Genomic DNA, 24,464 nt, shown 5'->3' with positions numbered 1-24,464 from the left:
TCTTTTGCTTGGCATCTTGTATCCCTCCTTCCAGTCATTGCTATCCCCATGGGGCTAGTACAGAGTGCCTGCAGCCTGTCTGAAAGACATTTTGAACCTTCTCTAAGATTCCAATACCACTGTAGGCCTGAGCATGAACATTTTCATGTGACATCTGCAAAGGTGCTTTGCCTGGGCTTTCCTTACCCAGATAAAAATAGTGGCCATGAAGTACTATTAGTTAAAGTGCTATAAGAAAAAAAGGGTAATTTATGAAGTGCATAACTTTGTGTCTTGTTTGTTGGATACATCTATAGAAGAGACACACCGAACATTGAAAATGATATAAATGTCATCAAGTTTTAGCTTTTAAAATTTTTTGAAAGGTCAGTAAAATTAAATTAAGGCTGGTGGGCCTGTGAAGGATCCAGAATGGCCATTTAGCTTTGTCTCTGAATAGAAATCTGCCTTCACAACTTCTCATTTTTCTATTACTTGCAAATGTTTTATTACAGGATAGAAATTCAACTCTGTTGTGTCTCCATAGAGATACATGCATCTGCATATTTATATTTGGTATACTATATTACTGCCCCTCCTGACCAATGGATCTTGTCTATTCATGAAATGAATAAGATTCATGAAATGGTTTACACAATGTATTTTTTTTTAAGTTTTCATTAGGCTGATAGTGTAAGTTATATCAGTATTGTTCTGTTTCTAAAGTTTGGTTCTCATCATTCTCTTTTTTCCCAGACATTAAAAGTTGGCATTTCTCAAAGCTTACCTTAGGCCTATGTCTCATCTCACTCTACATCCTTACCCAAGTAATGCTGTTTGTGCCCATGACGTCAATCACCACGTTCATTCAAATGACTCCCAAATATGTACCCCAGCCCAGACTTCTTTGAACTATAGAACTGTAAAACACACTGCTTACTTGACATCTCCAGTTAGAGAACTCAAAAATATGAACTTAGATTCAGTATGTCCAAAATGAAATTCACCATCCTCCCTCTAACCACCCCTTGTCCCACTGTCCCTTGTCCTAGTGAACAGCACCACTCTCTGCCCAGTTCCTCAACCTGGGAAATAAGAAACCATCTTTGACATTTTCCTCTCCTCACCTTCTATCATCCTCTCATATTTAATCCTTTTTTAAAATGTAATTTTATTGATTTATTCACACAACATATGATCCATCCAAAATATACAATCAATAGTTCACAGCATCATAACATAATTGTGTATTCATCACCATGATCATTTTTAGAACATTTACATTCCTGCAGAAAAAGAAGTAAAAAGAAAAGAAAAAATCCCAAAGATCTCATACCCCTTAGCCCTCCCTCATACTGATCATTAGTATTGCAGTCTACCCAATTTTAACTTACAATAGAGGTAGGTTAATGAATACAGTGTCGTATTGTCAGACATATAACAGTGGGACAGAAGAAAACACCCAGAAGTAGATCCATACAAACATGGGCAACTGACTTTTTTCTCCTTTCAATATAACTTTACAATCATTATCAAAGACCAGGGCTACTGGGTTACAGTTTAGCAACATAAGGTATTTCCTTCTGGCTATTATAAAATATTAGACACTAAAAAAAGTAGTATTTAGCCATTTGTTAAATACTCATTTCTCAGTTATACTTCATCCCTCTCATTTGCTCTTTCTCTAAATCTTCAGGGATATCTGGGCAAAGACCACTTTAACTTCTTTGTGCTAGAAAGAAAGGTGTTGAACTTGTAGAGTAGAGATGTTCTTGGAGAGACTGGTACCTCTGGGTTCCAGGGCCTATCTGGCATAGGATCCAACTGGAGGCCTTAGGTTTCAGAAAAATTAAACTTACTAAGAAAAACTTTTATAGAGACTTAGATTGAGCCAAGGGTATTGTTCAGGGTTTTCAGGATACTGCTTGCTGGGGCTTCGTATACTGTGGTAGTTTGCAATATCTGCCTGAAACTTGCATAAGAGTTACCTCCAGAATGACATCTCCTCTCTATGTGAAATATCTTAGCCACTGAACCTACATTTTGTTCTATTTCTTCTCCCCCTTTTGGTCAAGAAGGCTTTCTCAATCCCATGATGCCAGGGCCTGTCTCATCCTTGACAGTCATGTCTCATGTAGGTGGGTGGGGGTGGGTGATGAGTGTATTTGTAGAGTTGGCTTATAGAGAGAGGACACTTTGGGGCAACAAAAAGAGGTTCTCTGGGGGTGACTTTAGGCATAATTACAAGCAAGCCTAGTTTCATAAGGGCAAGTCTCAAGATTGAGGGTGTGGCTTATTAAACTAGGAGGCCCTAATGATTGAGAGAGTATCAGGAATTCCCCAGGTGGGCAATTTTAATATTTGCACATTTTTAGGGGGCAGGGCAAGATGGTGGCATAGTGAGGTGTGGAATTTAGTTTGTCCTCCAGAGCAACTAGTAAATAGCCAGAACAGTATAGAACAACTGCTGGGGGAACATCAGTGACTGAGCACAGAGGCTACATCAGTCTGGACCAGGTGGAATGACTGAGATCCTACACAGAACTGTAAGTGCTCCAAGCCATGGAGGATGGCACCCCTCCCCCACTGTGCTGGTTCTCTGAGGGGAAAGGAAACTGACTTTACTAGTAGCGAGGGCTTAGCTCAATCAACCTCCAGATGCAGAATTAACTAATGTACCAGTTTGAAAGAATGTATGTACCCTAGAAAAGCCATGTTTTAATCCTAATCCCATTTTGTAAAGGCAGCCATTTCTTCTAATCCTTATTTAGCACTGTATATTTGAACCTTTAATTAGATCATCTCCCTGGAAATGTGACTCAATCAAGAGTGGCTGTTAAGCTGGATTAAGTGGAGATGTGTCTCTACCCATTCTAGATGGGTATTGACTGGTTTTACTGGAATCCATTCAAAGAAGAAGCACTTTGGAAAAAGATAGAGAACTACAATAGAAAAAAACCAGGAGATTCTGAGAGAACAGAGAACGAAATAGCCAGAAGAAGCAGAGAGTCCACCAGCCAGTGACCTCTGGAGATGAAGAAGGGAAACACCTCCCAGGGAGCCTTATGAAACAGGAAGCCAGGAGAGGAAGCTAGCAGATGATGCTATGTTTGCCACGTGACTTTCTTGATGAGAGAGGAACCCTGACCATGTTTGCCATATACGTTCTCACTTGAGAGAGAAACCCTAAACTTCATTAGAACTTAGAACTGTAAACTAGCAACTTATTAAATTTCCTTTTTAAAAGCCGTTCCACTTCTGGTATATTGCATACTGGCAGCTAGTAAACTAGAACAATGAACAAATTCTGACTATTCAAAACAGATCCTCAGCACAGATAAACTTGGAATAAGCACTAAGGAACTAGGAGTTTGCCCCTGGCAGAGAGGAGGTGCAGCTAACAGAAAAGAACAAACACAAACAACAGAGGCTTTTTGAGTTCGACAGCACAAGATACTGGAAAAGGGCTAGACCCCAAGAAAAGAGGACACATAGAGCCTGGAGATACATAGAGACATGTACCAACTTGAGCTCTTGATTGACAAACCTGAGGAGCAGAGATCTGGCCCTGTAAAAGCTTTTGTTTTGCTTTTTGTTTTTATTCCTTAAACTGTTCATTAGATAGAACTGGAAGCACTCTCAGAATCCAGCACTGCCCAAGGCAAGGGTGGAATTTAGCTTGTCTGAGATACAAAGTAAATAGGTGAATGGGGTTAATTCCCTAAAAGGTATATCTTCCCCAAGAAAAGTGTGGCAGGACCCAGCTAAAGTGGAATCCCTCCTATAAGGAATTCAGGCCCAGAGACTGGGAAACAGGAGCAACCAAAGCCACCCTACACCCTCACCTCTGTCTCAGTCACATCTTTGGCAGGGAGAATCTGCTGAAATTAAAGGCACCATATCACTTTAAGCCACAGGCAGACAAGTGCCACATACTAGTCAGGATAGGAAAAGTGCAGAGTCTAAATAACTTCATAGGAAAAGTCTGACAACCTGCTGAGTCTCACCCTCAGGTAAAACTGATGTGGGCTACTCTTTCCTCCTGAGAGGTTGGGCTGTCTGGTCTGGTAAAATCTGCTGGGGTCTATAATATCTGAGGAGACTCTCCTCAGAAAAACAAAAAAGTTCCATATAGGCAGTACAAGAAACAGAAAAGCAAGAACTTAAAAGTTCTGATCAAGCTGGTGTGACGGTGGCTCAGCAAGCAGAATTCTCACTTGCCATGCTGGAGACTGGGTTTGATTCAAGGCATCTGCCCACCCTCCCCCCCCAAAAAAAAAAAAGAGTAAAAGTTCTGATCAGTTAAACAGAACCTATGCTAGAGGTCTAGAATAAGTTGAACTGACATTCAATAAGTTGAATGTCAAAGAACAAATAGAGAACAAAGCCATCCAGTAAGAAAACCTAGGTAAAAGAGTGAAAACAAACTCCAGAATATGCAAATTAAGAAAAAATAAAATGCCTAGATGCCAGCAAAAAATAATGAGTCATTCTAGGAAAATCAAAGATATGGCCCAGTCAAAGGAACAAACCAAGACTTCAAATGAGATACAGGAGTTGAGACAACTAATTGAAGATATTCGAACAGACATGCAAAATCTCATAAAAAATCAAATTAATGAGTTGAGGGAGGATATAAAATGACATGGGGTGAACAAAAAGAAAAACTCAAAAGGTTGAGAAATAAATCACAAAATTTATGGGAACGGAAGGTACAATAGAAGAGATAAAAAGAAAAACAATGGAAACTGTGGTAGTTAGATTCAGGTGTCAACTTGGCTAGGTGAAGGTGCCTAGTTCTTTTGCTGTGGACATGAGCCATTGGTACATGAAGCTCATCTGTTGCTGATTACATCTGCAGTCGGCTAGGAGGTGTGCCTGCTGCAATGAATGACGTTTGATTTAATTGGCTGGTTCTTAAATGAGAGAGCTCAATGTAGCACAGCCCAAGCAGCTCAGCATACCTCATCTCAGCACTCGCAGCTCAGCCCAGGCCTTTGAAGATGCAGAAAAGAATCACCCTGGGGAATGTTGTTGGAACCCAGAGGCCTGGAGAGAAGGCTAACAGAGATCACTCTGTGCCTTCCCATGTAAGAAAGAACCTCAGATGAAATCTAGCTGTCTTTCTTCTGAAGAACTGTACATTAACTAAATGAATCCTCTTTAACTAAAGGCCAATCCATCTCTGGTGTTTTGCATTCCAGCAGTTAGAAAACTAGAACAGAAACCTACAACAATAGATTTGAAGAGGCCGAAAAAAAGGATTGGAGAACTAGAGGACTAGACATTTGAAATTCAATACAGAAAAGAAAATATAGGGAAAAGAATGGAAAAATATGAGCAGGATATCAGGTAATTAAATGACAATATGAAGCACATGAATATATGTATTGTAGGTGTCCCAGAAGGAGAAGAGAGGAAAAAGGAGGAGAAAGACAAATGGAGTAAATAATCACTGAAAATTTCTTATCTCTTATGAAAGACATAAAATTACAGATCCAAGAAGTACAGTGCACCCCAAGCAGAATAGATCTGAACAGACCTACTCTAAGACACTTACTAATCAGATTGTCAAATGCCAAAGACAAAGAGAGAATTTTGAAAGCAGCAAAGGAAAAGCAATCCATCACAGACAAGTGAAGCTCAGTAAGACTATGTGTGGATTTCTCAGCAGAAACCATGGAGGTGAGAAGGCAATGGTATGATGTATTTAAGATTCTAAAAGAGAAAAACTGCCAACCAAGAATTCTATATCCAGCTAAATTGTCCTTTAAAAAATGAGGGGGAGAGTAAAACATTTTCAGACAATCACATAGAGAATTTATGACTAAGGGACCAGCTCTGCAAGAAATGCTAAAGGGAGCACTACAGGCAGGTAGGAAAAGGGAGGAGAGAGAGAGATGTGGAGAACAGTGTAGAAATGAAGACTATCAGTAAAGGTAAAGAGAGAAAAAAATCAGATGCCACATATAAAATCCAAAACACAAAATGGCAGGAGAAAGGAGTGCATTTACAGTAATAACATTGAATGTTAATGGATGGAAATCCCCAATCAAAAGTCATAAACTGGCAGAATGGATTAAAAAAAAAAAAAAAAACAGGACCCATCTATATGATGTCTACAGGAGACTCATTGTAGATCCAAGGACAAAAATAGGTTGAAAGTGAAAGGCTGGAGAGAGATATTTCATGTAAGCAACAATTAGAAAAGAGCAACAGTAATTATACTAATATTCAACAAATTAGACTTCAAATGTAAAACTGTTAAAAGAGACTATGTATTAATAAAAGGAACAACTTAAGAAGACACAACAATCATAAACATTTATGCACTGAGTCTGAGTACTCCAAAATACATAAGGCAAACACTGACAACATTGAAAGGAGAAACAGACACCTCTACCATAATATTTGGAGACTTCAATTCCCTGCTTTTATCAATAGTTAGAACATCTTAACAGAGGATCAATAAGGAAACAAAAATTTTGGATAATATGATAAATGAACTAGACGTAACAGACATTTACAGAACCTTACACCCTGCAATAGCAGGGTACACAATTTTCTCAAGTGTTCATGGATCATTCTCAAGGATACATCACATGCTGGGTCACAAAGCAAATCTCAATAAATTTAAAATTTTGAAATCATATAAAACACTCTCTTAGACCATAATGGAATGAAGTTAGAAATCAATAGTAAGCAGAGGGCCAGAAAATTCACAAATATAGGGAAGCCAAACAACACACTCTTACACAACCAGTGGGTCAAAGAAGAAATTAATTGAGAAATTATAAATTTCTAGAGGTAAATGAAAATGAAAACACAACATATCAAAATTTATAGGATGTAGAAAAGGCAGTGCTGAGAGTGAAATTTATTGCCTTAAATACCTATATTAAAAAAGAAGAAAGAGCAAAAATCTAAGAATTAACTGTTCACTTGGAAGAACTAGAGAAAGAACAACAAACTAAACCCAAAGCAAACAAAAGGAAAGAAATAATGAAGATAAGAGCACAGATAAATGAAATTGAGAATATTAAAACAATTGAGAAAATCAACAAAACCAGAATTTGGTTCTTTGAGAAAATAAATAAAATACATGGACCTTTAGTGAGGCTGAAAAGAAACAAATAGAGAGGATGCAAATTAATAAAATCAGAAATGGAAGAGCAGACATAATTTCTGTCCCCGCAGAAATAAAGGAGATAATAAGAGGGTATTATGAACAACTATATGCTAATAAACTAGACAACTTATACAAAATTGAGAACTTACTAGAAAAGCAAGAACAGCCCAACATTGACTCAAGAAGAAATAGAAGACCTCAACAAAGCAATCATAAGTAAGGAGACTGAATCAATTAAAAACTCCCAAAAAGAAAAGTCTAGATCAGAGGGCTTCATGTATGAACCCTACCAAGCATTCCAGAAAGAATAAGTACAAATCCTGCTCAAACTCTTCAAAAAAATTGAAGAGGAGGGAAAGCTACCTAATTCATTCTATGACACCAACATCACCCTAATACCAAAGCCAGACAAGATACTACATGAAAATAAAATTACAGTCCAATCTAATGAATATAGATGCAAGAATTCTCAACAAAATACTTGCAAACTGAATCAAGCACATTTAAAGAATTAAATAGGATTTATTCCAGGTATGCAAGGCTGGTTCATTAAGAAAATAAATTAATGTAACACACCATATCAACAAATTAAATCTGAAAAACCACATGATCATCTCGATTGGAGCAGAAAAACATTTGACAAAATTCAACATCCTTTCCTGATGAAAACACTTGAAAAGATAGGAATAGAAGGTAACTTCCTCAACATGATAAAGGGAATATATGAAAAACCCACAGATAACATTACACTCAATGGGGAAAGACTGAAAGCTTTTTCTCTAAGATCAGAAACAAGACAAGGACGCCCACTGTTACTATCGTTATTCAACATTGTGCTGGAAATTCTAGCCAGAGTAAATAGACAAGAAAAAGAAATAAAAGGCATCCAAATTGGAAAGAAAGAAGAAAACTCTCACTGTTGGCAGATGACATGATACAATATGTCAAAAGTCCTGAAAAACTCTACAGCAAATCTACTAAAGCTAATGAATGACTACAACGAAGTGGCAGGGTACAAGATCAGTTTCTCAAAATCAGTACTGTTTCTATATACTAGTAATGAGCAATCTGAGGAGGAAATCAAGAAAAAAAATCCCAGTTACAATGTCAACCAAAAGAATCTAATATTTAGGAATAAATTCAAGGATACTAAAGATGTCTATAAAAAACAAGAAATTGCTAAAAGAAACCATGGAAGACCTAAATAAATGGAAGGACATACTGTGCTCATGCATTGGAAGACTAAATATAGTTAAGATGTCAAGACTACCTAAATTGACTTATAGATTCAATGCAATACCAATTAAAATCCCAACAACTTACTTTACAGAAACAGAAAAACCAATAACAAATTTACTTGGAAAGGTATTGTGCCCTGAATAGCTAAAAGTATCTTGAGAAAGACAATAGAAGTGGGAGGACTCACACTACCTGACTTTAAAACATATTACAAAGCTACATTGGTCAAAACAGCATGGTACTACCATAAAGATAGATACTACCCCCTGGAATAAAATTGAATGTTCAAAATAGACCCTCTCGTCTATGGACTTTTGATCTTAGATAAAGCGGTTAAGCCAACACACCTGGGACAGAGCAGTCTCTTCAATAAATGGTGTTTGGAGAACTGGATACCCATATGCAAAAGAATGAAAGAGAATCCATATCTCACATCCTATACAAAACTTAACTCGAAATGGATAAAAGACCTAGACATTAGAGCTAAGACTATAAAACCTTCAGAAGAAAATGTAGGGAAATATCTTCTAAATCTTGTAATAGAAGGCAGTTTCCTAGACCTTACACCCAAAGCATGAGCATTGAAAAAAGAAATAGTTAATGGTATCTTCTCAAAATTAAACACTTGAGCATCAAAAAACTTTGTCAGGAAAATCAAAAAAGCAGCCTATGCAATGAGAGACAATATTTGGAAAACATATCCAAAAGGGATTTAGTGTCAGGAATATATAAAAAAAGACTTCAGCTCAATAACAAAAGACAAACAACCAAATTAGAAAATGGGCAAAAAACATAAACAGACACTGCTCAGAGGAGGAAATACAAATGACTAAAAGCCACGTGAAAAAATGACCAACTGTGATATAATCTCACACCCACTAGAATGGCTATTATAAAAGAAAAACAAAAACAGAAAATGGCAAGTGCTAGAGAGGATGTGGAGAAAGAAGCACATTTATCCACTGTTGGTGGAAATGTAAAATGGTACAACCACTCTGGAAGGCAGTTTGATGGTTCCTCAGGAAGCTAAGTACAGACCTGCCATATGATCCAGCAATCTCACTACTGGGTATATATTCAGAGGAACTGAAGGGAAGGACAGAAATGAATATTCACACACTGATGTTTATAGCAGCATTATTTACGATTGCCCAGAGATGGAAACAGCCCAAATGTCCATCAGTGGACAAGTGGATAAACAAGCTGCATTGTATACATATGATGGAATATTTTGCAGCTATGAGAGACAATAAAGTTAAGAAGCATATAACAATGTGAAGGAATCTTGAGGACAATATGCTGAGTGAAATTAGCCAGAGACAAAAGGACAAATAGGGTTTGGTCTCACTCATATGTACTAACATTAATGAGTGAATATTGAGAGTTGAAGTTACAAACACAGGTTATCAGGAGATAGAAATAGGGTAAAGATTGGGCACTTGGTGCTGAAGGAATACAGGTTGTGCAGCAGTGTTTCTGATTCATAATGGATGGATGTGGCCTAACCGTACAATGACTGAAGGATGGAAAGGGGAACTGTGGAATATACACACGTGGATTACTGAGTGACCTCAAGAAGGAATGAAGTTGTGAAGCTTGCAACTAGATGACGGAACTTTAAGGACTATAAGTTGAATGAAATGTCAGGGAAAAAATGACATATTATCATGACTCACTCATATGGACAAATTACAATACAAAAACTCGATGAACTGAATTCAAGAACATGGGTTATCAAGTTGGGGCCTATTGTAAAGTGTCCTAGCTTTAAGTTCTTACAGCAGTCATATATATTCAGGAGTTGTGACTGTTATTTCTAAATTCTGAGAAACCGAGCTGTTTGTATATAACTATTTCAGTCCCAGAAACTTTTGGTATTTATGTGACACCTGAGACTCAGAGTTAGAGCTCTGAAGCTAGGAAAGTCAGCATTACCCCATATAGGAACTGTCTAAAAAGCTAAAAAAGGGATCAAAGTTCAAATGTATATATGAATGAAGGTGATCTGGGTAGGACTGGAGTAGATCAGAATACAGGGTAAAGGATGACATCGTCCATATTTTAAAACTTCAACTTCTAAGTGAGACCAAAGGTAGAGAAGCTTATTTGGTGCAAAATTTATATTTTTGGTAGCGCAATACCTAATTTAACTTATATGGTCAGTTTAGTTGAACATCGTAAGTACACGCAATCTTGAATTTGGGATGAGATCTTGTTGGTTTGTCCAGGTTAGTGTGATGCCTCGATATATCCCAGAATAATCTGGGCAGTGAATAAAGAAGTCTTTGCAAAGTCCCCTTGAGGGACTGAGGAGCAGTGAGGAAATATTCAACTTCCCCATTTGGAGAATTCCTGATATTCTTGCAAGCAGTGGGAACAACCAAATCAATAGGCTGAGCTCTCGATCTTGGGTTTCGCCCCTATGAAACTTATTCCTGCAAAGAGCAGGCTAAGCCTACTTATAATTATGCCTAAAAGTCACCCGCAGTGAGTCTCTTTTTTTGCTTAGATGTGGCCTCTCTCAGTAAGCCACTTCAGCAGCAGAATTCACTGCCCTCCCCTTCCATGTGGGACATGACTCCCAGGGGTGTAAATCTCCCTGGCAACATGGGACAGAAATCCCAGAATCAAGAGTTTGCGAAAGGCTTTTGACCGAGAGAGAAGAGAGAAATGAAACAAAAGAAAGTTGCAGTGCTGAGAGATTTCAAACAGAGTTGAGAGGTTATCCTGGAGGTTATTCTTATGCATTATATCGATATTCCTTTCAGTCTACTGTGCATTGTCGTGGTTTGAGGGAGGTACCTGAAACTGTTGAGCTGTGTTCCAATAGCCTTGATTCTTGAAGATGATTATGATACAGCTTTTATAATGTCATTGTGTGATTGTGAAAACCTTGTGTCTGATGCTCCATCCAAGGTTGGATGAATAAAAAATATGGATAAAAATAAATAAATAATAGAGGGGACAGAGGGTAAAATAAATTGGGTAGATGGAAAAACCAGTGGTCAATAAGAGGGAGGGGTAAGGGGTATGGGATGTATGAGTTTTTTCTTTTATTTTTATTTCTTTTTCTAGAGTTATCCAAATGTCCTAAAAATAATCATGGCAATACATACACAATTATGTGATGATATTGTGAGCCATTGTTTGTACACCATGTATGGACTGTATGTGTGTGAAGACTGGCCAATGAAAATATTTAAAGAAAAAAAAATAGTTCCACATTTTTTTCTCCAATCCCTCAAGGGGATCTTGCAAATACTTTTTATTTTCTGTTCACAATACTCTGGAATATATCTGAGTATTACATTAACCTGTACGGAATAATAAGATCTCATGATTCTAGGTTTCATTTAATTAGGTTGTTTAAATAAACTGACCAGACATTAAATTAGTGTGCTACAGAAAATTTAAATATTTGACCAAATAAACATCTATTCCATTAGTCTCACACAGAAGTTGAAGCTTAAAAATACAGACAATATTATCCTTTACCTTGTATTCTGATTTACCTTAGTCCTAACCAGGTCCATTTCATTATAATTGGAGTGCTCTGGTTTGTAAGCTGATGGAATGCAATGTACCAGAAATGGAATGGCTTTTAAAAAGGTGAATTTATTAACTTGCAAGTTTACAGTTCTAATGCTGGGAAAATGTCCAAATTAAGGCACCAAAAGAGGTGACCTTCACTCAAGAAAAGCTAGTGAAATTTGGGGTTTCTTTCTCAGCTGGTAGGGCAAATGGTGACGTATGCTACCTTTCTCACCTAGCTTTTTGTTCCATGAATCTTGCCCAGGGGTGTCTTCTTTCTTCATCTCCAAAGGTTTCTGGCTCTGTGGGCTCTGTAGCTTTTTACAAAATGATTCATTTCTTAAAGGGCTCCAGTAAGCAGCCCCACCTTGAATGGGTGGAGACACATCTTCATGGAAACCATCTAATCAAAAGTGACCACTCACATTTCTGTGGATCATATCTTCATGGAAAGAATAAGAAGATTCCATCCAGCAATATTTCATGAGGATTAAAGGACATGGCTTTTCTGGGATACGTAATAGCTTCAAACCAGCTCATGGAGTCTGATCTCTTTTCAACTTCTTTAAGGTATGTGAAGTAATGCTGACTTTCAGAGCTGCAGAACTCTAACTCTTGAGTTTCAGGTGTCATACAGATACCCAATGTTCCAGGAAACTACCAGGTTATACACAAAGAACACAGCATCTCAAAATTTTAAAATAACCGTTAAATCTCAGGAATAGATGTAAATGTTGTAAGAGTTTACAATCTAGGAAACTTTACACTGAGCCTTATTTGGACATTCTGTACTCGTTGAGCATTGATTGACTAATCTCTGCCCATTCTCTACCCCCTGATAACCTATGTATTAGAATTCAATTCAATTCAATTCTTAGAGCTTGCTTATTATAGTTAGTTTATATTAGTGAGATCATATACTATTTGTCCTTCTGTTTCTGGCTTATTTCATTCAACATAATGTCCTTAAGATTCATCCACATTGTCTTACACATCATGTAAGACAGATTTTATTCTGTTTTACAGCTGCCGAGTAATCCATTGTATATAGCTTTGATATATGTTTTAAAGTCAGTTTGTGTGAGATATTCCACTTCATTTTTCTTTCTCAAGATAATTTTAGCTATTTGGGACATCCTGCCCTTCCAAATAAATTTGGTTTTTCTATTTCTGCAAAGTATGTTGTTGGGATTTTAATTGGTATTGCACTGAATCTATTAAATTTGGGTAGAATTGACCTCATAACTATATTTAGTCTTCCAATTCATGAACATGATATGTGCTTCCATTTATTTAGGTCTTCAATAATTTCTTTTAGCATTGTTTCTAGTTTTATGTGTATAGACCTTTCATGCTCTTGCTTAAAGTTATTCCTAAATATTTCATTCTTTTGGTCACCCTATCTAATCTTAATCCTACTCATCTTTCTTCCATATATCAGGTAAATCCATCTGCCTTCTTCCCATTTCTATTACCCCAACTTAGTGCATGCTGTATTGCAAAAGGATTCTAAGTGCTCTCTCCACCTAACAAAGCTATAATTGCAACAGTAAAAATGAAGATATACTACAAATAGTTAATAATTTTATTAATATCGTTAGTATTTTATTATTATATCATCATACACTATATAACTCATCTTAGTATATTTATTGATATAATAATAATAAGCATTGCTATTTCTGTTTATTCTATGCCAGGTGATGCAACAAGCACTTTTATTAATTTCTCACAAGCACCCAACAAGAACCATGCTATCATCTCCATTGCCCAGTCAAAGACTTTTAGGTTTGGAGAAGTTAAGTGACTTGTCCAAGGTAACTTAGCTATGGTACTCCATATATCTGATTATGTCTCTCCCCTGCACACATACACATGTAACATCATTCTACCTTCTTCTCCTCATGTCACCACATAAAACACCTCTAACGCTTTCATTCATGGTTTTTAAGATAAAGTTTAAAGCTCTGACTAGATTTCTAGCCCCTTGCTTTTATGACTCAGCCACACCACTGTTCTTCAGGTCCTTAAAAATCCTCCATGATCCCTTTCACTTAGCGCATCCTGTCCCTTTGGTTTGCATACTTTTTCACTTCTCTGAACACCCCTCTCAGTTACATGCCTTCACAACACCATGTACCTGTCTCTAATGACACTTATCTTTTACTCATAACATCATATAGCTCTTCTGCATACCATTTACCATTATAACAATTTTACACAAATATGTGTGATTTTTACTAATGTTCATCTCCCACACTTGATTGTAAGTTCCTTGGGAGAGGAAATATATCTAATTGCATTCATTATTTTATCTGAGACATCTTTTTTTCATACACATTTAATAAATAATTATTGCATAAACAAATATATTTTTAAAAAACAGGAAATCATGTGGGTCCAATATCCCAAATGACTTTATCATAGAAAAGCAGTGTGCTAGAGAAACAAGGATTAGTGCTGCACAAGAACTCAATCACACTGCAGAGCATCGCTTATTTTTCTTTGTATTCCCAGTGCTTAGCACAGCACCTTCCACATAGAGGTATTTAGTCTATGCTTAGTGAAGGAATATGCCCCTTCTATTAGGAATTTTGTTTTCTGCCTACCATTTAAATCCAAAGCAGAGACCTCTAGGGAAAAGCTGAGTCAAGTACAGAGCAACATTTACCCTTAAAAGATGGACAGATATCTTAAAGCACCTGTCTTGTACACTAAAGTACTAAGGTCTTCAAAGAATTCATATGCCTACTTAGGCACCTGACACTATCAGGAAAATAGAAGTAAGGGAGCATAAAACTGTTTAATTTATTGACTTCATATTTTCTGAGAGTTCAGAAAGTGGGGAAGTTATACTGACATGAACAATGCCATAGACGACTGTATATTATAATTAAGTAAAAAGCATTTGTCAACTACCAAAAAGCATTTCATCAAGAGCTGAACTTACCCTTTTCTTTGAAATAGCAAATAGCATGTGGAATACAAAAAAGCACATGCACACATACACACACACAAAATGTAGATTTTGTTTTTGTTTTTTGTTACACATTTTTCTTCCCATAGGACTGTCACTTTCATTCTAGTTGATCTGTATTTGAAACATGGAAGAATTTTTTTTATATCTCAACCAACTCATTTTAATATGATTTTTATCATATCATGTCACCGTGAATGAAGAACTCCTATGGCTGATACTCCTATGGAAGCCAGACACTTGTGTAGTAAGCATAAATCCCCTGCAGGGAAAGGAGTAGCACCTAGAATTCTTGCTTAGACCAAGTTTACATTTCACCAATGGAAAATCAGGAAAGGATAAGGCAGTAACAGATGAATGAGGATTGCTCGGTTTCCAAGGCAAGACTGCAGGTAAACTCCAAATCATGTATTAGAAATGAATATATGATGCACAGTTGTCACAGGCGATTCGATTTCACTTCTGAGCTTCCAGTAGCACTTCAATCTCCAGAAGTAACATCTTAAGTGATAGCTGATCTGATTCCACAAAAGCTCAAGAAATAGGAGCCCACCTCTTAAGAACATTTCAGTCTTCTTTACATTTTTCCAGTTGACAATTTTAATTACCAGTCACAACTGCTAACTACCAATGCTCCAAACTTCATTCTTCCATAATAAGTCTTTCCATCATACTCTAAAAATGTATGTATGACATAATCAAATACAAATATGAATTACTTTTTAATGAAATAACAAGGAATAAGAAGGGAAACAACACATAACCAAAAAGGGAATAATCAGGAAACCATATGTTCTCCTTGAAAAATTGCTAGCAGCAACTCATAGCAGAAAAACAAAAGAATGCACAGGTGCACAAAAATAAAAATATAAATCTACTTATTATTTATCATAACCTTACTTAGAAATATTATACTATGGAGGCAAGAAAGACTTAGAAAATCTAAATTATAGAACAAAAATGTAAGGAACTAATGTGTCCAGGCTTTTAACATGTGATCTTGCCTTCGATCCTCAGGACAAACATGAGAGGGATGTATCACTTTTACATTTTTAAAGATTGGAAGAGCAAGGCTCAGAGAAATTAAATAACTCACAGTCAATCACCAAGAAGCTATTATATAAACATATTTGATATCATATAAAATTTGCACAGAATTTTCTTTTCCTGTATGAAACAGAACTGGATATATTTAAGCATTTCATTTAGGAACTTAGAAGCATAATCAAGCCGAGGTGATATTAAATAAGTCTAACTTTGGAGTCATCCTCTTTATAAACTTTCCTCCTCTCTATTTTCTCTCCGTTGACATTAGCCAAAATCATAATGACTTCCTCGAATGTCAGTAATTTCTTTCCTAATACTAATTAGGCAGGTATAAGACTCAGGGAAAAAAAATGTCCCCTAATCAAAATCAAATTCTGAAAAATGAGAGGCAGAAAATTTAAATAATAGTTTTAAAACATTTTTATTATAGTCTGAAGATTTTTTAAAACAATTGCTCAGGGCTTTGAAAGCAGGTGAAGTTCACATATTGGAGAAGAAGAAAACAAAGTGGAATCAGGAGACATATTTGAGTGTCTTTGTTCAAATCCATCTTCTAAACTTAGAGCTTCTGAATCTACTCATCCTCCCCTAAGACTCAGTATCTACATCTACAAAATGGAGAAAATAATCATATCTCCATCCATGTAAAGGTAGTGCCTTGTTTGCAAAATGCCTTTTGGTTATGTCGTTTTCCTTCTTGCTCCTTGTTATTTAATTAAAAAGCAATTCATATTTGGATTTGAAATTAGGTTTCAAACAGAGTTGCCCAAATATGACCTCAGAGACTCATCTTGAATTGCCTGGCAACTTGCTGGCTGGAACTGGGGGTCTTCGCATTCTTTCATTTGGTGCAGTTTGTCTGAAACCCAACTTTCCATTGAGCCCAAAATGACACAGTCAATCACAACCCTATCACAATCCCTATCACCCCCTATCACAATCATTAAGAACATTTTCCATGGGCTCCAGATTCTGGGAACCCAGCATTTCCAGTACTCCCATCCACCCACCCAGCTGATACCTACCCTCAGATGGCTTTGCAACTTTCATGGTCAGGTTCATGCACCAATTTGGCCAGGTGGTGGTGCCCAGTTGTCTGATTGGGCAAGCGCTGGCCCAATTATTGCTATGAGGACATTTCATGGACTTAAATCATGACCATATTGGCTGCATCCACAGCTGATTGTGTTTGGAATGAGCTAAGGGGAGTGTCTTCTGCAATGAGCGATGCTTAATCAAATCAACAAAAGGCCTTTAAAGAGGATTCAGAAGAGATTATCAATCTTCCTACTTCACCAGCCAGCTTCTCCTGAGAGTTGGTTGAGGATCTTCATTGGAGCTGCCAGCTTGCAGCCTGCCCTACAGATCTTGGACTCTACATCCCCACAGTTAACATGAGACACTTTTATAAATTTCACATCTACAGATATCTCCTGCTGATTCTGTTTTTCTAAAGAACACTAGCTAATAAAGCAACTGAACCCGAAATGTGTATTTCCCTACTAAAAAAGGAAGTTTTTATACTTACCTTTTTAAGAAACTAAAGTAGCAGGTAGGCAGGGTCGCTTCCCTCAGAACACAAACCCAAGAACTGTCCAATTGCTTGCTGAGCCCACAGCTTCCCTCTTTATGAGATGCTGTGAAACGGGAACCATGCATCTTTTTTGCGGAACATTAGCTTGTAAGTTTCTCCATTAAACCTGTTCTTTAATCCACATTATGAGACATTGTGGCATTTACCTTTTCCCACCTTGTCACCATTCAGTAAATGTTACTACTCCTAGTCCTACTACTTTGAAAGTGGCTCCTGGTAAACAGGAAGTTGCAGAGAAGGCACATTTCTAAACTGTGGCCACCCTGTTTGTGAATTCAGCCACGTAAAAGTCTCACCTAAATTACAGCAGCTGTTCTCAGCCATTGCTAGTTTTTCCAGGTGCTGGTCTGATAAGTAAAGTCCTCTAACATAATAGTTTTAGCAAACTATGCGTGATCAGAGATAAAGTTTTAAATTAGCATTCTCCTGGTCTTTACATATGTGTAAATAATGAGTTGCTTCCAAGTTTGTAAAGATTCAAGGCATAAGCTGACAAAATGTACTTACAAGAAAATCCAGAAGCAGAAAAGTACAGATGTAGGAACCAGTATCTGAAAATTTGGTATTCAGAGCTTTGAATTCTCAGCCTTAAGGTAAACTTAAGATAGATTTACTGAAAAAGAGAGAAAAGGGAAAAACTGTGCTTTGACTAGGAGTATTTTATACCTGGCTTTTAGGTTGTCCCTTTTATGAAATAGAAAAGAACATAATTATTTTTTCATTTAAAAAAATACTAAGGAGCAAAAATAGCATACATACAATAGCATGTCTCATTAATCTAAAGAAAAACAACCTAAAATTCAGTAAATGAGTAAAATGATCAATTTTCTTTTGAAAAGTTACATAAAAGAAAGAAGTCAAATATACAAGTCATTCAGTGCAAATTACATGTTTATAAATATAAAAGACAATCCCTACTTTTGAAGAATTTATAGGTTAAAAACAACTGAAGTAAGGAAGTAAGGGTGGGTAATGGTGGCTCAGTGGCAGAGTTCTTGCCCTGCCATGCTGGAGACCTGTGTTCAATTCCCAGTGCCTACCCATGTAAAAAAAGAAAAAATAAGAAGTGAAGTGAATTATTTCCGGAAAAAAATATGGGTCATGAGATGTAACAGATGCTTCATCACAAAGGAAACTCCTGATTTCTCTTTACTGGTAAGTCTTCAGGTTTTCACACTGAAATAAGCATGCTTTATAGTGTTCCAAGACAATAAAGAAACATATTATCTTAAATTCCCTGTTCTCCTACATTTTAAAAGAGCCCTATCTTTTGTAGGAGTCTTTAAACGTTGGTCTTTTAGCTGTCTTTCACAATACTACTTGGTGAAAACACAAAATGGAGATTTTAAAAATACTTGATAAGGAAATGGTGATATTGAAAAAGAGGTAGCACACAGTGGGCTTTAAATTATGTTTTTGTACATATACCTGTGGTGCTTCAACATGCCCAGTTTTTTTTTTAGCTCTATTATTTCCAGTTTGTTGGCCTGAAAGTAGGAGGAGATGAAGAATTAACAGAAGGTGCAAGCTGTAGGACTGCTCATTAGATGGAGAATCAAGAAAATGGGAGAAATACAATTTCTTGAAGCTGTTGTTAAGTGAGCCAGAGACATTTTTCAACATACAGTTTAGACTTAACTTTTCTTTTCATCAAAGAAGAAAAAGCAGATATATTTCATACCCATAATAGACAGCAAGGACTTTTCAGTTAGGCCTGATCTAGCTTTTGTCTTGATATCAAGCCAAAGGCCTCTTCCCTTCATCTCCTGTCTGTTCAGCGCTTAGTTTGCTCCTGACTGGAGCTGGCAATATGCACAACTCCAGGAGCCACTGTTTTCATACACTAAAGTATGACGGGTGCAGTGTAAATGATCCCCTTCCACAGCTGTGCAACATGAGAAATTCCTGCTGCAAGGATGCTCAGGCTGCTGGGGGCTCTCTCATCCAGAGCAGAGACACTCTAAAGTGTAATGAGCTATGAAAATACGGATAAGCAGATAACATTTTTTTCAAACACCATTGATGAATGAATGCCATTTACTTAATGAACTACGGATTTTAATGAGATGTTTAATTTACAAGTTCCTTAAATCCCCCCCCCCCCCCACTCCAGGACTTTCGGATGCTTTACTCCATCCTTCTCCTCTCTTATCTCACTTTTCTCTGACTTTGCATATTCTCCTCCCCTTCCCAAACCTTGTGGGTAGCTCTTGATGTGAACCTTTCACTCTCAGTATCTACATTTTACTTATATCTCCCCCTTTTTCTTTCGGTCTCTTTCATCTTTCTTTCTGCTTTATAACTTTTATTTCTCTTTTTTGCTGCTTTGATTTTTTTTTCAAGTATCACCAATACACTTTCTCAATACACTTCTTCCTCTTTCTCTCTGTCTCCTTTCTTTACTTCTCTAGTTTCCATCAGGCACCATCCATTTCCATCTGCCTTTTGATCACCTATTTGCCCTTACTCCTGTCTGTTTCTTTACTCTCTTGTTGTTCATATCCAAGTTCCTTTACTTTTCTACTTTCTTACTTTTTCTTACTTGCACTGTCCATGTTAAAAAACCAAAGTACACTTATTTAATGTCTTCTCCATTCCCCAGACTGATTTTTCTTCTATTTCTGTGGTCCCTGAGAATACACAAGATATGTTTGGGGACTCTAAAGTAAATCTCAATATTCACAGAGCTTAAAACGAGAATTTCCACTGCACCTTGATCATGTTATAATTTAAAAAATACATATAATACATGTGGGAGAATATATTTTGTAATATTTATTTCTGTACATAAAACTGCCAAAGTTAAGGCGTTGTGGTCCTTAGCCCCAAGTCTAAATATCATTATCAATTATAGAATTAATGAGAAATGCTTAAGCCTTCATCAACACTCTTCTCAAACATGTGTCTATTTTTCCTGTTGATATTTTTTACCAAAAGAAAAGCTGGCTAAGGGGCCTTTGTTTCATACAATTATCACACCAGTATTTTAAGTCTGCCTTTTGGTAGCAACAGACTGACGATTTTGAAACTTGAATAATAATTTAAACAAATGCTGAGGTAGAAAATTTTCTAAGTCATTAGATATCTGCTTAAAAAAATTAGAAAACGAACCACAAAATAAACCAAAGAAAAAGAAGTAACAGATTCTTATAAACAGGAACATACATTACTTAGAAAGCAGAACTAATATATAAAGTCAATGACTGGTCCATTGAAAAAAAATAACAGAAAACAGATAAACACTGACATGTATAATCAAAGAGGAGAAAAAGGAAAAAAGTACAAATACATAAAATAAGCATTGGTAAGGTAGAAATAACCACAGAAACAAGAGAATTAAAAGAATTATTAGAAACTACTTTGTTCTATTATTGGCAAATAATTTCTGGAAAATATGATTGAAATTAATATTTAAAGAAAGTATGATTTGCTAAATTGCCTTAAGAAAAGAAAGATCTAAAGAGACATTCAGGTGTGATGCTTCAAATATTTCTATAACAGGGGCTTCAAACAATCAGAGCTGCATCTAGTTATTCTTGTATATACAGCTGAATATCAGCCTTGCCAAGAGCTATATGAAATAGAAAAATTTTACAAAGTGCTAACCTTAAAAAAGTTATAAAGTACTGATGGTTTAAGAGGGAAATTCTACCAAAATTAAAAAGAGTGAATAACTCCACTGCTACTGAAATTATTTTAGAACATAAAAAGAAGGAAACTTCTAAAGAATTACAATGATATCAAAGCTTGTCAAGATTGAACAAAATGAATACAATTATTAACCAATCTTCCTTAAGACGACTAATGCAAAATTTCTAGATAATTATTAGCTACAGGAACCAGGAGGACAATATTAGACTATTAGACTATTATGTAATTATAATGACTAAGAAGGGTTTTTCCTTATTTATCTATTGCTGCATGAGAAATTACGCAAAATTTAGTGACTAAAAACAGCTCTCTGCTCTTCCCAGTTCCGTGGATCAGGAATAAATGGAAACCTGTCATGGTTAGGGACAGGTGTCAACTTGGCCAAGTTGTGGTACCTGTTCATCTGATTGGGCAAGCGCTGGCCTGTCTGTTGCAATGAGGACATTTCATAGGATTAGGTCATGATCACGTCAGCTACATCCACAGCTGATTCCATTTGTAATCAGCCAAAGGGGAGTGTCTTCCGCAATTAGTGATGCTAAATCCAATCATGGGAAGCCTTTTAAGGAGGACTCAGAGGAGACAGGTTCCATTCCTGCTTTGGCTGGTGAGCCTCTCCTGTGGAATTCTTCCAGGCCATCCATTGGAGTCATCGGCTTCGCAGCCTGCCCTATGGATTTTGGACTCTGCGTTCCTACGGTCACGTGAGACACTTTCATAAATTTTATATTTGCAAGTGTTCCCTGTTGGTTCTGTTTCTCTAGAGAACCCTAACTAATACAAAACCCAAGACATGTTTTTATAGATGTTAATTCTCAGCATTCTAGGAATGTTAATTTTGCCTAAGTTAATTTAAAATTTTAAAGTGATGTGAATAAGAATACCAATAAGTAGTCCCTATTTTTCTTGTTGTGATGGTTTGAACTAGACAAGCTGCTTCCAAAATTTATATGGAAAAATGAACAAAAATAGCCAGGAAAATATTGAAAAAGATTAGAAATATAAGTATCTAGACCTATCCAACATTAAGACATATAATAAAATCATTAAATGAATATATTAAAATTATAATATAAATTTTAAACAGTTGAGGCACATGATTAAAATAGCTTAAACCAAATGAACAGACTTAAAAATCCAGAATAAGACATGGAACAAATGAGAATTTAGTATCTGATAAAGACAACATTTAAAATCAGGAAAAGTACTGAAGAGAGATGGACAACTCAATAAATGTTATTGAGACACTTTATTAGCTATCCAGACTTAAACCTCACATCACCCACTAGAAACAATTTCAAATGCATTAAAATGTACAAAATACATCCTTAAAATAACTAGAAGATATATGAAAGAATTTTATTTTAATCTTGGAGTGAAAGGGTTTTTCTAAATAGATAAGATAATCTAGAAACTGAAGGAAAAATTGTTAAATTATACTACACAAAAAGAATATTTAAGAAAAAAATTCTATAAGCAAAGCTAAAAGATAAATAAAAATTGGGGGGGAGAAATAAACATTTGTAGTTCTTATGGACAAAGGGGCAAATCAATTAGTTTAATAGACAAATAATTCTGGCAAAGCAAAGTGAAAAAGGCAAAAACCCAGTAGAAAGGGGAAATGGAAATAAGGAGTTAATTCCCATATAAAAGAAAAATAAATCACTTTTGACATATGAAAGATGTTTAAACTAGTAACCTTAAGAAAAATTAAAAATCAAAGCTACATTTTAAAACCATACTTCATTTCTCAAATTGTCAAAACCAGCTTGTTAGAAAGACTGAAGAGAAACAGGTATTCGCACATATTGCTGGTGGGAATATACATTTAAACAACTCCTCTGGAAGACAATTTGGAAATATCTACCCAAATTACAAAAGCATATATCCTTTGACCCAGCAATAATATTTCCGAGAATTTATCCTGTAGGTATTCTTCCAAGTTGTAAAAAGACATATGTAAAAGACTATCTTTCTTGGCATTGTCTATAGTCACTGATGATCCAAAACAACTCAAATTTCCACCAACAGGAAAGTGGTTGAGTGACTTGTAGTACATCCATAATAGGAAAATAGCATAGTTGATTTAAAAAATAATAATTATGAGAAAATTCTCTATATATTGGCATGTAAAGATCTTTAGGGACTGAGGTTAAGTGAAAAATGCAAGATGCAGAATAGTATATTTAAGTGTGCTTTTCCATAAAAATTGAGATAAAAGTTGAAGTATACTTACAACTTCTTATACTTACATTTTAAATACCATGAAAGAATACACAAGGAATTAATGATATCGTTTCTTAGGTCAGGAAAGGATACAGGTAAAGTAGACAAATAAGGGTCAGTAATGGAAGGGAGGTTTTCACTTTATTTCTTTAATGCATAAAATTTTGAAGTGTTGCTTCAAAAATTAAATTAGTGACAAAGCATGAGAGAAAATATATTACAAGTTTTCTAAAGGAAAAAAAGAGGGACCCTAAAAATTGAAGAAAATCACACTAATATTGGACATTTCAGTCACAAGATAGTGATAGTTATTGATCCTGAAATTCTATAATCATCTAAATTACTTTTCATTTGTTAAGGCGAAGGAGAGATATTTTCAAATCCAATAGCCATTAAAAAAAGAAGCACCACAAAATTCTTCAGTCAAATGAAAAATAAAGAAAAATATAAATATTTAAGAATGCATTTTCCATAATGGAAAATGAAGCTAGTCAATAAAATATACTGTTGAATCTAATTTACAGACATATTATCAGCAACTATATAGACTCAACTAAGTTTTACTCACTTGATTAAATGCTTCTAGGTCAGAAACAAAAGATTCCTAAAAATGACTTTTAAAAGAAAAAAAGGTAAAGCCAGTCAAATGCAATTTACAAGAGACAGACAAGATATCGGAGGTACAACCAACAAAAAGAAATTAAGAGTAGCAAAATCAAAATCGAAGTAAAATTCAACAACCAATCCCAGTGTTCCGAGAATATAATGATCAACTGAATATCAAAAGATATCAAGAAATAAATTATTAAAATTATAAAGACAGCTAACTGGATTGTGAATTTGTCAGAATTAAATAGGAAACACACAACATACTCTTTAAAGTGGGTTAAAAAGTAACTCAAAAGTTTCTGTCTCTAAGATTTACTAAAAAACCTGGACGTATACAAGGCTTATTGTTATACATCAACAGTGTGATTTTTTCATCTCTTTTTTAATCTGTCAGAAAGGTGACAGTATGAAAAAATATCTAATTATGATACATAACAGGGAGCTTAGGAATCTCTGAAAGAATTCTACATTGAAGAAACAGC

The 24,464-nt window shown here is 35.8% G+C and overlaps 1 protein-coding gene across 2 annotated transcripts in view; it reads right to left on the bottom strand.

Moving 5' to 3' along the window:
- The window catches only part of TMEM232 (transmembrane protein 232), a 341,832-nt gene that overhangs the window by 116,209 nt on the left and 201,159 nt on the right, over positions 1–24,464 (bottom strand). The window lies entirely within an intron of this gene.

Source organism: Tamandua tetradactyla, chromosome 21 (assembly GCF_023851605.1).
Source record: "Tamandua tetradactyla isolate mTamTet1 chromosome 21, mTamTet1.pri, whole genome shotgun sequence".
In the NCBI taxonomy this organism is placed as follows: domain Eukaryota; kingdom Metazoa; phylum Chordata; class Mammalia; order Pilosa; family Myrmecophagidae; genus Tamandua; species Tamandua tetradactyla.
The sequence above is the reverse complement of the archived record's forward strand: the minus strand, read 5'-3'. Positions and strand labels throughout refer to the sequence as shown.